Here is an 11,040-nt window from a genome sequence, read left to right as displayed (position 1 = left end):
GGGGAAGAAGGCCTCACGGTTATTCTTAAATTTCACAACTGTTTTGACTAGGAAATAAGCCAGTTTTGATCATCATCATGTCACTTGGTGAAGGAACATGGGCCTACGACAGGTTTTTCTAAGTATCTCAGGCTTCAGGTTTTCACTGAGTAGGAGACTATCCCACCCCCATCTTTCACAGCTTTAAAGTAATTTCACCAATTACAGGGATAAACAAAAAGTCTTTAAACATGCCCTCTAAAGCCTACACACTTTCGTTTCCAATCACAAGGAAATGTGGATTTTCTTTTTACCTTCGGTGAATGAAATTCAGGTTCTGTGATGCCTCCTTCTGGATAAAACCCGTGCTAATAAAGCAACAGAGGAGCCCGAGGTTTCTATGAAACTAGAGGTTAGAAGTGTCTCTGAATGCACCTTGGAAGAGCTCACATTTCTATTTAGCGCTTTTCCCCCACCCCAACTGTGAAAACTCTTCCACACATTTTCAACAAATTAACCACTGCCCAGGAAAGAAGTAACTTTATACAGACAACGAAAGAGAGGAGACCTTTTCCGCACCGCCAGTTAACAAGCACCTTCTTGGTGCCTGAACTTGGTGCTGAGCCACATCAGCTTCGGCATAAGGCGTCAGAGATGGCCAGAAAAGAAAGTGGCTCAGAGCAAGGCAAAGTGTGAGTTGCTGGGCTACCTCTTGGCATCATAGCAGGATTAATGAGGCTGGTTTCCAAGAAGCCCAGTAATAGCTGAGGAAATCTGCTGGCCCTGTGAAAGGAAACAAACGTTTGGTTGAAATGGGGGTCTGGACAGGTAGGGAGACGAGCTAAATCAAGCCACAGTGTTCTGTTCCCACGTGCTGGAAATGGTGTACTAATTCCCTCCGTACCTCCTGTGTGCTGAGTGCTTTACAAAAACCATACAAGAGACATCCCTGAGAGCAAGGTGTGACTCCCATTTTGCAAATGTGGAAATTGAGGCTCAAAGATGACAGTAAGAAAGAGTCAGACTCAGACGATAAAATTTATTTTTAATGAAACACGATGTGTTGTCTCAGCAACACCTGCAAAGCAAAAAAAAAAAAAAAAAAGCCCGACAAACTGTGGAAGGGTAAATATTTAATGAAGTACTGACCCGCATATTACTTGAATTGTTAGCCTACACCTCCAGGACCCCTGCAAAGTAAATGCCCACCCACTTATGGAGGGGAGAGACTGGCAGACTATCATTCTCTGCCACTCACTTGGTGTACAGGCCTCATCTTTCTCCCCTTTCCTAAATAGAGCTGGCTTTAAATTACATTCAAATCCATGTTCCCCTACCTGAAAAAAACAGCACTCCCACAGTCTCTGGATTCCTGAAGTTTGTTTTTCACAATCCCATCCAGTCCAGCCTGCTTCTGCCTGGTATCACAAGTGTTTTCCAAAAGGATAAAAAGACAGGTCAGAGCTCTGATGTGAAAATAGCAAGATCAGGCTTTTTGGAAATGTGACATTCTAATAAATTCAGTCCGTCTGTAATAATGGCACTCATGGTGAACTGGAAAAAGATGCCGCTGACTAGTTAAAGACATGGATTATAAACAGTGTCTGAGCAGCGCTCAGGGAGTGAGCCTGACATTGTTGGAAGTTCCGATCTTAGACACTCAGGGAAGACATTTCAACACCATGTTAAATAATCTTACAGCTGATGGGATGGATGCTACCCTCCTCCCAGCATTTGTGGCCCCACATAACATAAGGTTGCACTTACTCATCTGGCAGGTCTGGACAGATGTGGCTAATTCCGGGTCCACTCTCTTCTCATTACACGCCCATCGGCTGGCCAGTACTAGATTTTTCCATCACAGGTCCTGAAGGAAACAGTGATTATGCAGACCTCCAAGGAGACTTGCTTACAGATGGACAGCCTAACACAGCGGCAGGAAAATTAGGTAAGTTGCAAGCTCGTAACATGAGTGGCTGGGGCAAACTTCCCCTTTCCCTTATCCACAAAACACCAAGGCAGCCAAGGGCCGTCAGCTGTCCTAACACCGCACGCGGTCCCTCAGAGCCTTACTGTCTCGTTTCACGTGGAAAATAACAGAAATACCCTCAATGGTGAAGAAAGGTCACAAAAATGGCCAAGATCAACATTTGAACCAATCCCCGGCAACGATATATCCACCCCAAACGCCCTGCAAGAGAAAGCCGAATCAGCTCCAGGGCGGCCGCCAGTCACCAGTCAGACTGTCCGGCACCCCCACCCACCCAGCCAAACGCACCCGCCCTTCCCTCTCTTTAAGCCGCAAACACTACAAAGCATTAAGACTATAACTGGGAAGGAGGCTCCGAGACCCACATTTAAACCAAGAAAATCTTCTTCACGTTTCAGCATGCCGTTACAATAATGCCCAACACCAAACCCGGAAGTGCCGGAGAGCTCTTCTCCGCCATCCACCCAAGAGCCCGCAGACACGTCTGTCAAAGTGTCCATCAGGACACACCATCTACCCGACTCTCCACTCACACCGCAGACAGCCAAATATGAATAAAGTTAGTAAAACTTACACTTTTGCCATCTCCGGAAAGGGAGCCGCCATGTTAAATCCTAACCGAGGAAAACGGTCTACGGAAGCCCCATAGCACAATCCAGACAGTCAGGAGCTTAGGCACGTGCTAGGGCTTCTTCCGCCTTTCACGCCCCCGCCTCCCAACATCGTCATTGGTGGGCCTGCGATGATTGACGGGGACAATGGCCATTCCTCTCAGCTAGGTCTACTGGGGGGAAACTGTCCATTTCCCAAGGCCCAGCTGACGTTATGAAATCTCTGCTCCTATTCCTATGTCTTGCTATATCTGTGTCCATCCCTGAAGGCCTAGCTCTACTTCTTAGGCCTTTGCACATACCTTGTGCCTTGTTTCTTGTCATCTTAGACTTTGGAAAGCATGAACATTCCATTTACCCGTGCCTAGATCAGTTACGTCCCCCTCCAGGAAGCCTTGGAGAAGGCGATGGCACCCCACTCCAGTACTCTGGCCTGGAATATTTCATGGGCGGAGGAGCCCGGTAGGCTGCAGTCCATGGGGTCGCAAAGAGTCAGACATGACTGAGCGACTTCCCTCTCGCTTTTCACTTTCATGCATTGGAGAAGGAAATGGCAACCCACTCCAGTGTTCTTGCCTGGAGAATTCCAGGGACGGGGGAGCCTGGTGGGCTGCCGTCTGTGGGGTCGCACAGAGTCGGACACGACTGAAGTGTGACTTAGCAGCCAGGAAGCCTTCCAAGTTTTACTCCTTCCAGGCAAAATGTGAGTTCTTCATATTAGATAGGGACATGGAGATGTATCAGAGCAGAGAGGCAGAGGACTTGTTTCTGAGCCCTGGGGTCAGATAGTACTGGGCTGTGCATGTTGTGTGGGACCCAAGGTTTGCACCTGGATATTTTGCAAGTCAGTTCAGGTTGCAGACATTTGGGGAAGACCAGGGAACACTGACAACAGGCTAACTCTAAGAAGCTTGCTAGGATTGGTACGACCGTTTTCAGGAATTTCATATCCTTTCCTGCTTTTCTATCTGTGAAAATCTTGTCCTTCCTACAAGGCCCAGGCATAAATCACTTCCCTAACTTTTTCCTGAATTCATGTTCCCACCCCCAACCACAAGAGTTATTTCTCCTATTGCTATAGGAAGAAAGATATGAGGATTTCATATCTCCGCTGCAAATGTCATTAAGCTTCACAGTTATCCAAAGTGAGACTGGAAGCCCCCTTCCTTCCAGGAGGCCTCTTGCTGAGAGATTTCTGCACCTGCTCACAATTTGTGAATTGTACAAATAAGAAGGCGCAGTTCCCCTAGGCTTGACTGCCTTGAGTGTTTAACTCATCTACACTCTACATGGTGTGTGGACCACATAGGCACGGGGTCCCTTAGCTGGACTGCATGGTCACAGTGCACAGTGCTCCTAGGAAAGGTGATCTAATGCTAGCAGTGTCCCTCCCATGGGAAAGATCATTTGAGGCTTCGTGGTGTGCAGTGTTATGCAGCAGTCCATGATGTTGCCCTACACACTGTGATGCCTAATTTTATGTGCCAACTTGCCTGGCCATGGAGCGTCCAAATTAAACATTATTTCTGGTTGTATCTGTGAGGGTGTTTCTGGATGAGTCTCATTTGTATTCCTCCCTGTTCTCATTCTAAAGAATGAACACCATAACCACCTGTTTTGAGTGGCTCCAGGAACTAAGAGTGTACTTCACATTTTGTGGAACCATTGTTTTGCTGCATACTAGATGTGCTTCTTCTAGGGAACGAGAACTTCTAAACCAGCAGAGATCAGACTTGCAGGCACACAAAGTACAACTGTTGCAGATGAGTCAGATTTATTTATGAGAGACACCACCTTTGTTTCTGCCCCTCTGTTCTGAAACTTGCAGATCTTGGCAATGGGAGAAACAACAGCATAAATGGGTTCCTGGTTCATAGTGGATATTACCTCCTAGCAGCCTGAGCTACAATTCTTGCCACATGCTCCACACAGCAAGCATAGCCATTCACCCTAAACGTTTTGGGCACAACAGGATCTGCTACATGATAAGAGCCAAGAGGCTGACCTACTAGCATGGAGAGCTTGTTTTAGCTGTGGATCCACATTAGCCTGGGTGTGGTAGGAATAACAAGTGCTTTTTGAAGTCTTGGATGGTGGCCCAAATCTCTGCAATTCCCATAAGGATAACCCCGTTTTACTTCCTCTATTGATAAGGAGGGTGATTCGCTCCTTCTGAACCTCATAGCTCTTTCTCCAGTGGCCAGGGAGCATGGGGCAGTAGACAGGAGATGAGAGTCTGTCTCTGCCTGGAAATTTCTGAAGTCAGGAGGTTTCCTGGAGCAGTCTATTCCAGCAGGGTGAGCAGAGACCATTATGAGGTGGATTCCGGAAGAAAAGGATGGGAACAAACTTCCACACCCAGTCTTAACTCTGCATCCCTCAGAAGGTGCAGAAGATGATTTCAGTGTCTTCAGAGATACAACCAGATGGAGCACAGAGGTTAGAGGAAGCAACAGAACATTAGGATAGCCCTGACACTTACCAGCCACATAGAAATAGATGACCATTCATCACCACATTTATCCTCACAGCAATGCTTGTGTGGGAGATACATACAGCCCGGCCTAAAAAAGCCCTCAATAAATGAAAAAAAAAAATATGCACACTCCTCTCAAGTCTTCCCCAGGCCCAATATCCCTTGGTCTCCTATAAAACACAAAATGTGTCAATTGATTAATTAATTAATACCTGCCAATCCTGTATTAGGAGTACAGATGAGAAGAAGACCTACTCCCCCACATCCAAATCTCAGCATGTTTCTCTCCTGCCTGCTGACTTGGACTTGCATAGCTTAGTCGGGTAGCTCACATCTTAATGGATAAGTCATTCTTTAACACAAGTAGGTAATAATACTGAGATAAAGAGGTACATTCCAGCTCTGATAAGAGAACAGAGAACTTTCTTTGACATCTGCATCCTGAGGAACCCCTTGCGCAGGAGGTGACACGTTGCAGCTTTGGGGGACCCCTAGACCGGGATGGCAAGATGTGAGTTGCGGACACCCACAGCCTATAAAATCTTTATGAATAATCGGGGAGAGACCCGAGCCCACCCACCCAGCGGGCACATCTTCAATCAGGACAGACTGTGACACTCTTGGTTTCTTTTCCCCAGGAGGATGATTTCAATGAGCACAAGGTTTTAATGACTGCCCTCCGCCCTCCCTGCCTCAGCTGCCGCGCGCCCAACTTGCGCCGCCTCACTCCAAGGCCATGTGAGCCTTGTGCCTGCACAAGCCCACCAGGTCTCATGGCCAGTGGAACAGGGTGGGCCTGTGGATGTCAGCACAGAAGGCAAGGTCGACGGCTTCACCCGAGAAGCAGTTCAGGCAGCCATCATCCCCGTGTTGGACCAGGTCAACACCTGCCTGGACCACCTGGAGGAGAGGAATGACCACCTCCCTGGCCGCCTCCAGGAGTGCTTGAATCTAGCTGGCAGACACATCTTGAGTTCCAGCAGCTGCTCAGGGAGGCCCCAAGCGATTGGCAGCCCCTAGTGGAGCCCTCCAGGGGCCCTGGGGCCAGGCCTCAACCCTGCCTGCCTGAGCCCTCACCACCTGGCTTAGGGAGGCCTGCAGATGTCTTGGGGGATCTGCCTACCTGGGCCATCCTTCTGGTCCTTCCCTTCGTGGGCCTGGCATACCCCATCCTGGCATCCCCACCCAGGGTCAGGTGTGGGCCTGTGACCCACCCAACTTGCCTGCCTGCCCAACTCCTGGATGCTGCTCACTCTGCCCAGGCCTTGAGTGTTCACACTGAAGTAGTCTCCAACAGTGTGTGCACACTCACGCACACAAACACACATAAAAGGTCCTTAATATTCTCAAGTTTTTATAATATGGGCAAACCTCATACAAAAGAAGGGGTTAGGCTTGGTTTGGTGGATTCTAAATGGAGGCCAAAATGTCCCTTTTGAGAGGGTCCTTGGCTTTATCAGGGCAGTTCGGATTCCTTCAGGCGTGACATCAACCACAATTACAAAAAATGCATATTCTAAGCAGTGTGCAGATGTTACCTGATGCTAAGTGTTCCTGGGAACTGGTAGAATAATCCCAGAGGAGGGGGTCAGGGTCTCCCTGAGCCTGCTGAGTTTCAACCTCCGAGAAGAACCCTTTTTTCCTAACCTCCAAAAGCACTCCCTCCATTCTGTGCTAGGTACTACTGCGGGGGTGTCCTGGATCCCTTACCTTAGCAGTAGTTTTGCCTGAAAGGCAGTTTCCAGTTAGCCTCTGGAAGGTGTGTGGCTATCCTGCTTCCCTCTGTAAGTTGCCAGGGTTAACTGGTACAGGTACTTTGGGGCGAGGCCAAGAGGAAGTTTCACAAGTGTTACAAAGGATTCACCTGACCATCCTCTATTCTAAGGACTCTGGGTGTGAATAAATCATGCCTGGGAATTGAACGTGAGCTATTCCTTTGTTAGGCTAGTGTGGTGACTAAAAGGCCAGGCACTTCTGTTGGCCAGACCGAAGAATCTTTTTGGTTATAGAAATCAAATTTGGCCTGGGTGGATGATCTGTAGATTTCATTCACGGGACCTCCAAGGTTAATTACCTGTGGCCAGAGATCTGCACGTGTTTTAGTCCACTCAGAATGCTGTAACAAAATGCCACAGACTGGGTGGCTTAAATAGCTCCCATTTATTTTCTCATAATGCTGGAGCCTGAAAGCCCAAGAATAACACTGCCAGCAGGATTGGTTTCCGGTGAGACCTGTCTTCCTGGCTTGCAGATGGTCCCCTTCTCTTTGTGCCTTCACATGGTCTCTCTTTTATGTGTTTGTAGAGAGAGAGATCTAGCGTCTCTCCCTCTTACAAGGACACTCATTCTATCAGAAGAGGGCCCCACCCAGATGACTTCATTTAACCTTAATTATATCCTTAAAGGCCCCATCTCCAAATATAGTCACATTGGGAATTAGGTCTTTGACATATGAATTATGGGGAGGGGGAGCACAATTCAGTCCATAACATGTCAGATGATCCCCAGATGTATGTTATATCTTCTTTGCTACTGATGTTAACTGTCACCACCTAGGCTCATCTATGCCTGGCCCCCTCCAATATGCTACAAATCAGAGAGCCCATTTCAATGGCATCTACTTCTCAACGGCAAACTGAGTCTCAGCGGAAGTGCTTTTGCAAGCTTTGGATGCTTCCCTCACCCACTAATTTCTCCAGGTAAGGGTTACAGGAAAGATGCTTTAATTTCTTTGGAGGGCAAAGTTAGCAGTGAATGGGTAGACCCTCATAAGATTCAATACGGTACTCTCACGTTCAGAAGTTTTGAATTTCCTCCCCTACATTATGCCAGTAGCCTTCCAACCACTCAATACCATATGTCAGAGGCTAGCATCTGGTCCAGGTTTGCATTAGACAACCCAGAAAACAGAATCACAGCCTGCTGCCTGAGCTCACCACTGTAAATAAAATTCATGAATGCCTACCACTCTTTCCATTTCACTCTATTCCTTTCCTGACACTGCATCTCACTTGCCATCCCTGGGTAATATACCTTAAGTCAATCTAGAAGGATGACAGCATCTTTGGACGGTCAATAATATTACCATCTCCATGAGGTGGCCCCTTTCCCTCTGCACATAAATACATAGGGCCCATGGGATAGAATAAATGGACAGCAGTTATTGAATCATATCATGAAAATGACCGTTTAATACTTCTCATTAGGAATGACTTCATCTTTGCACCATAAGCATTTTATCTTTCCAACTTGGGGACAAAGGAGGGTTAATAAACAGTTAATTTCAGTACTCCCTTTCCTGGAAAAAAGATTAGTGCAAGCTCTTCAGGATTCTATCATTCCCGTTGTCAGCGAGTGTAAAAGAAATGGAAATATGATTCAGTCGGGACCATTGAGAGGTGCAGAGTGTACTAGGGTGCTTCTAAGAAATGTTTCCTCTCTCCCCAGAACTAAATGCACAGAGGGCTGGTCCTTTTGTTTTCCCTGTGGAGATGGTTGGATCTGGATGTGACTCCTGGGAACTGCTGTAGCCATCTTGCCAAGAGCCTGACAGTGAAGCCAAATCATGGAGGATGACAGATACAGGGAATCACAGAGAAGTGGAACTGGAGCGCTGTGTCTAGAGCCTGCTATACCTCTGGACTTCTCCCCTGATGACACTAAAAAAAAGGGAAGCTCTTAATAAGTGTGTAACAGGTATTGGAAACCCACGTACGTGGTTTCCTCTGTGTGTCCATCTGTGTGTGTGTATCTTGCTCAATGTAAATTACTAGAGTCACTGGGCTTCCTTGGTGGTACAGTGGATAAGAATCTGCCTACCAATGCAGGGGACACAGGTGTGATCCCTGGTCCAGGAAGATTCCACATGCTGCGGAACAACTAAGCCCGTGTGCCACAACTACCAAGCCCACGTGCGGCAACTACTGAGGCCTGTGCCCCTAGAACCTGTGTCCACAGCAAGAAGCCACTGCAGGGAGAAGCCCATGCGCCACAACAAAGGGTAGCCTCACTCTCTGCAACTAGAGAAAGCCCACATGCAGCGCAACCAAAATGAAGGCCCAGCACAACCAAAAACAAAGTCATTTAAAAAATAAATTATTAGAGCCACTGAAGTCAAGTATTAGCCATCATCCAAATAGGCACTGATTTACAGGAGCGTAGTGCAAATCAATTAGATGATTAAACGGAGGCTGAAGAAGGGAAGGAGAATTGCCTAAGGTCACTCCAGAAGTTAGTAGCAGGTATAAGACTAGAACCCTAGTATTGGCCTGGGAGAGGCTGCAACTCTCCAAGTATTCTGGGATGCTAATGAAGAGTAGAAGGGACAAGAAAAAAGGATCTCAAAATGACAGAGTTTCAGAGGCACCTCTCTAAATGACCCGTCATCAGATATATTTAAAAAATATGCATTCTTAAAGAATATATCAACAGAAGGATGGCTTAGGAAAACTAGCTGTCTCAGCCTGACATGTATCTCTGTCCATCTCAAGATTTAGTAGATGGCACTGTGGGCAGAGTAGGCTCTACAGGAAAGGTACCCTCCACCTCTCCTTTCCAAATCTAGACTTCTCTTTCCCTCAGTTCTCCTCTTCCCAGGCCGGAGACATGGCCTGTGAGGAATACAATAAACACCCAGGCAGATGCTTTATCCGTGGCACTGATTCATGAAATACAAAGCTGTTGTATTTCAAGACTCAAATGAATTCAGTACTCATTCAACTTCTCCACCTGTGCAGGCACAGACTAAAACAAAGACACAGACTGCCACCTAGGGGTTATTTTTCAGTTTAGATCAGTTCAGTCGCTCAGACCTGTCTGACTCTGTGTGAACCCAAGGACTGCAGCACGCCAGGCCTCTCTGTCCATCACCAACTCCTGGAGCTTGCCCAAATTCATATCCATCGAGTCATCAATGCCATCCAACCATCTCATCCTCTGTCGTCCCCTTCTCCTCCCACCTTCTGTCTTTCCCAGCATCAGGGTCATTTGCAATGACTCACTTTTTCGCATTGGGTGGCCAAAGGATTGGAGTTTCGGCTTCAGTATCAGTCCATCCAATGAATATTCAGGACTTATTTCCCTTAGGATTGACCGGTTGGACTCCATTCAGTCCAAGGATGCTTAGGAGTCTTCTCCAACACCATAGTTCAAAAGCATCAATTCTTTGGCACTCAGCTTTCTTTATGGTCCAACTCTCACATCCATACATGACCGCTGGAAAAACCATAGCTTTGACTAGACGAACCTTTGTCGGAAAATAATGTCTCTGCTTTTTAATATGCTGTCTAGGTTGGTCATAGCTTTTCTTCTAAGGAGCAAGCGTCTTTTAATTTCATGGCTGCAGTCACCATCTGCAGTGATTTGGGAGCCCCCAAAATAAAGTCTGTCAGTGTGTCCATTGCTTCCCCATCTATTTGCCATGAAGTGATGGCACTGGATGACATGTTCTTAGTTTTCTGAATGTTGAGATTTGCCCCAGCTTTTCCCCTCTCCTCTTTCACCTTCACCAAGAGGCTCTTTAGTTCCTCTTCGCTTTCTGCCATAAGGATGGTGTCATATGCATATCTGAGGTTATTGAAATTTCTCCCAGCAATGTTGGCCAAGAGGACACACTGATCATAGCAAACACCCTCCTCCAGCAACACAAGAGATGACTATACTCATGGACATCACTAGATGGTCAATACTGGTATCAGGTTGATTATATTCTTTGCAGCTGAAGATGGAGAAGCTCTATACCGCCAGCAAAAACACGACCAGAAGCTGACTGTGGCTCAGATCATGAACTCTTTATTGCCAAATTCAGACTTAAATTGAAGAAAGTAGGGAAAACAACTAGACCATTCAGGTATGACCTAAATCAACTCCCTTACGATTATACAGTGGAAAGGACAAATAGATTCAAGGGATTAGATCTGAAAGAAAGACTGCCTGAAAAACTAGGGTCGGAGGTTTGTGACATTGTACAGGAGGCGGTGATCAAG

General features: G+C 46.9%; 2 long non-coding RNA genes across 6 annotated transcripts; one reads left to right on the top strand and one right to left on the bottom strand.

Moving 5' to 3' along the window:
* Positions 1-281: 281 nt before the first annotated feature.
* LOC129639162 (uncharacterized) lies at positions 282-7,102 on the bottom strand. Of its 5 annotated transcripts, none has more exons than XR_008708235.1 (4): positions 6,767-7,102; positions 1,747-1,846; positions 1,317-1,397; positions 282-762 (listed from the first exon to the last, which is right to left on the bottom strand). It is a non-coding gene; the product is annotated as an uncharacterized LOC129639162 (long non-coding RNA). The 5 variants fall into 5 exon arrangements; XR_008708234.1 differs by lacking the exon at positions 6,767-7,102 and adding an exon at positions 2,544-2,664 and having other exon boundaries at positions 1,747-1,903; XR_008708233.1 differs by lacking the exon at positions 6,767-7,102 and adding an exon at positions 2,544-2,664.
* Positions 7,103-7,130: 28 nt separating this feature from the next.
* LOC129639163 (uncharacterized) lies at positions 7,131-10,494 on the top strand. Its single transcript, XR_008708239.1, has 2 exons — positions 7,131-7,755; positions 8,504-10,494. It is a non-coding gene; the product is annotated as an uncharacterized LOC129639163 (long non-coding RNA).
* Positions 10,495-11,040: the final 546 nt, after the last annotated feature.

This window comes from Bubalus kerabau, chromosome X (genome assembly GCF_029407905.1).
Source record: "Bubalus kerabau isolate K-KA32 ecotype Philippines breed swamp buffalo chromosome X, PCC_UOA_SB_1v2, whole genome shotgun sequence".
Lineage (NCBI taxonomy): Eukaryota > Metazoa > Chordata > Mammalia > Artiodactyla > Bovidae > Bubalus > Bubalus kerabau.
The sequence above is the reverse complement of the archived record's forward strand: the minus strand, read 5'-3'. Positions and strand labels throughout refer to the sequence as shown.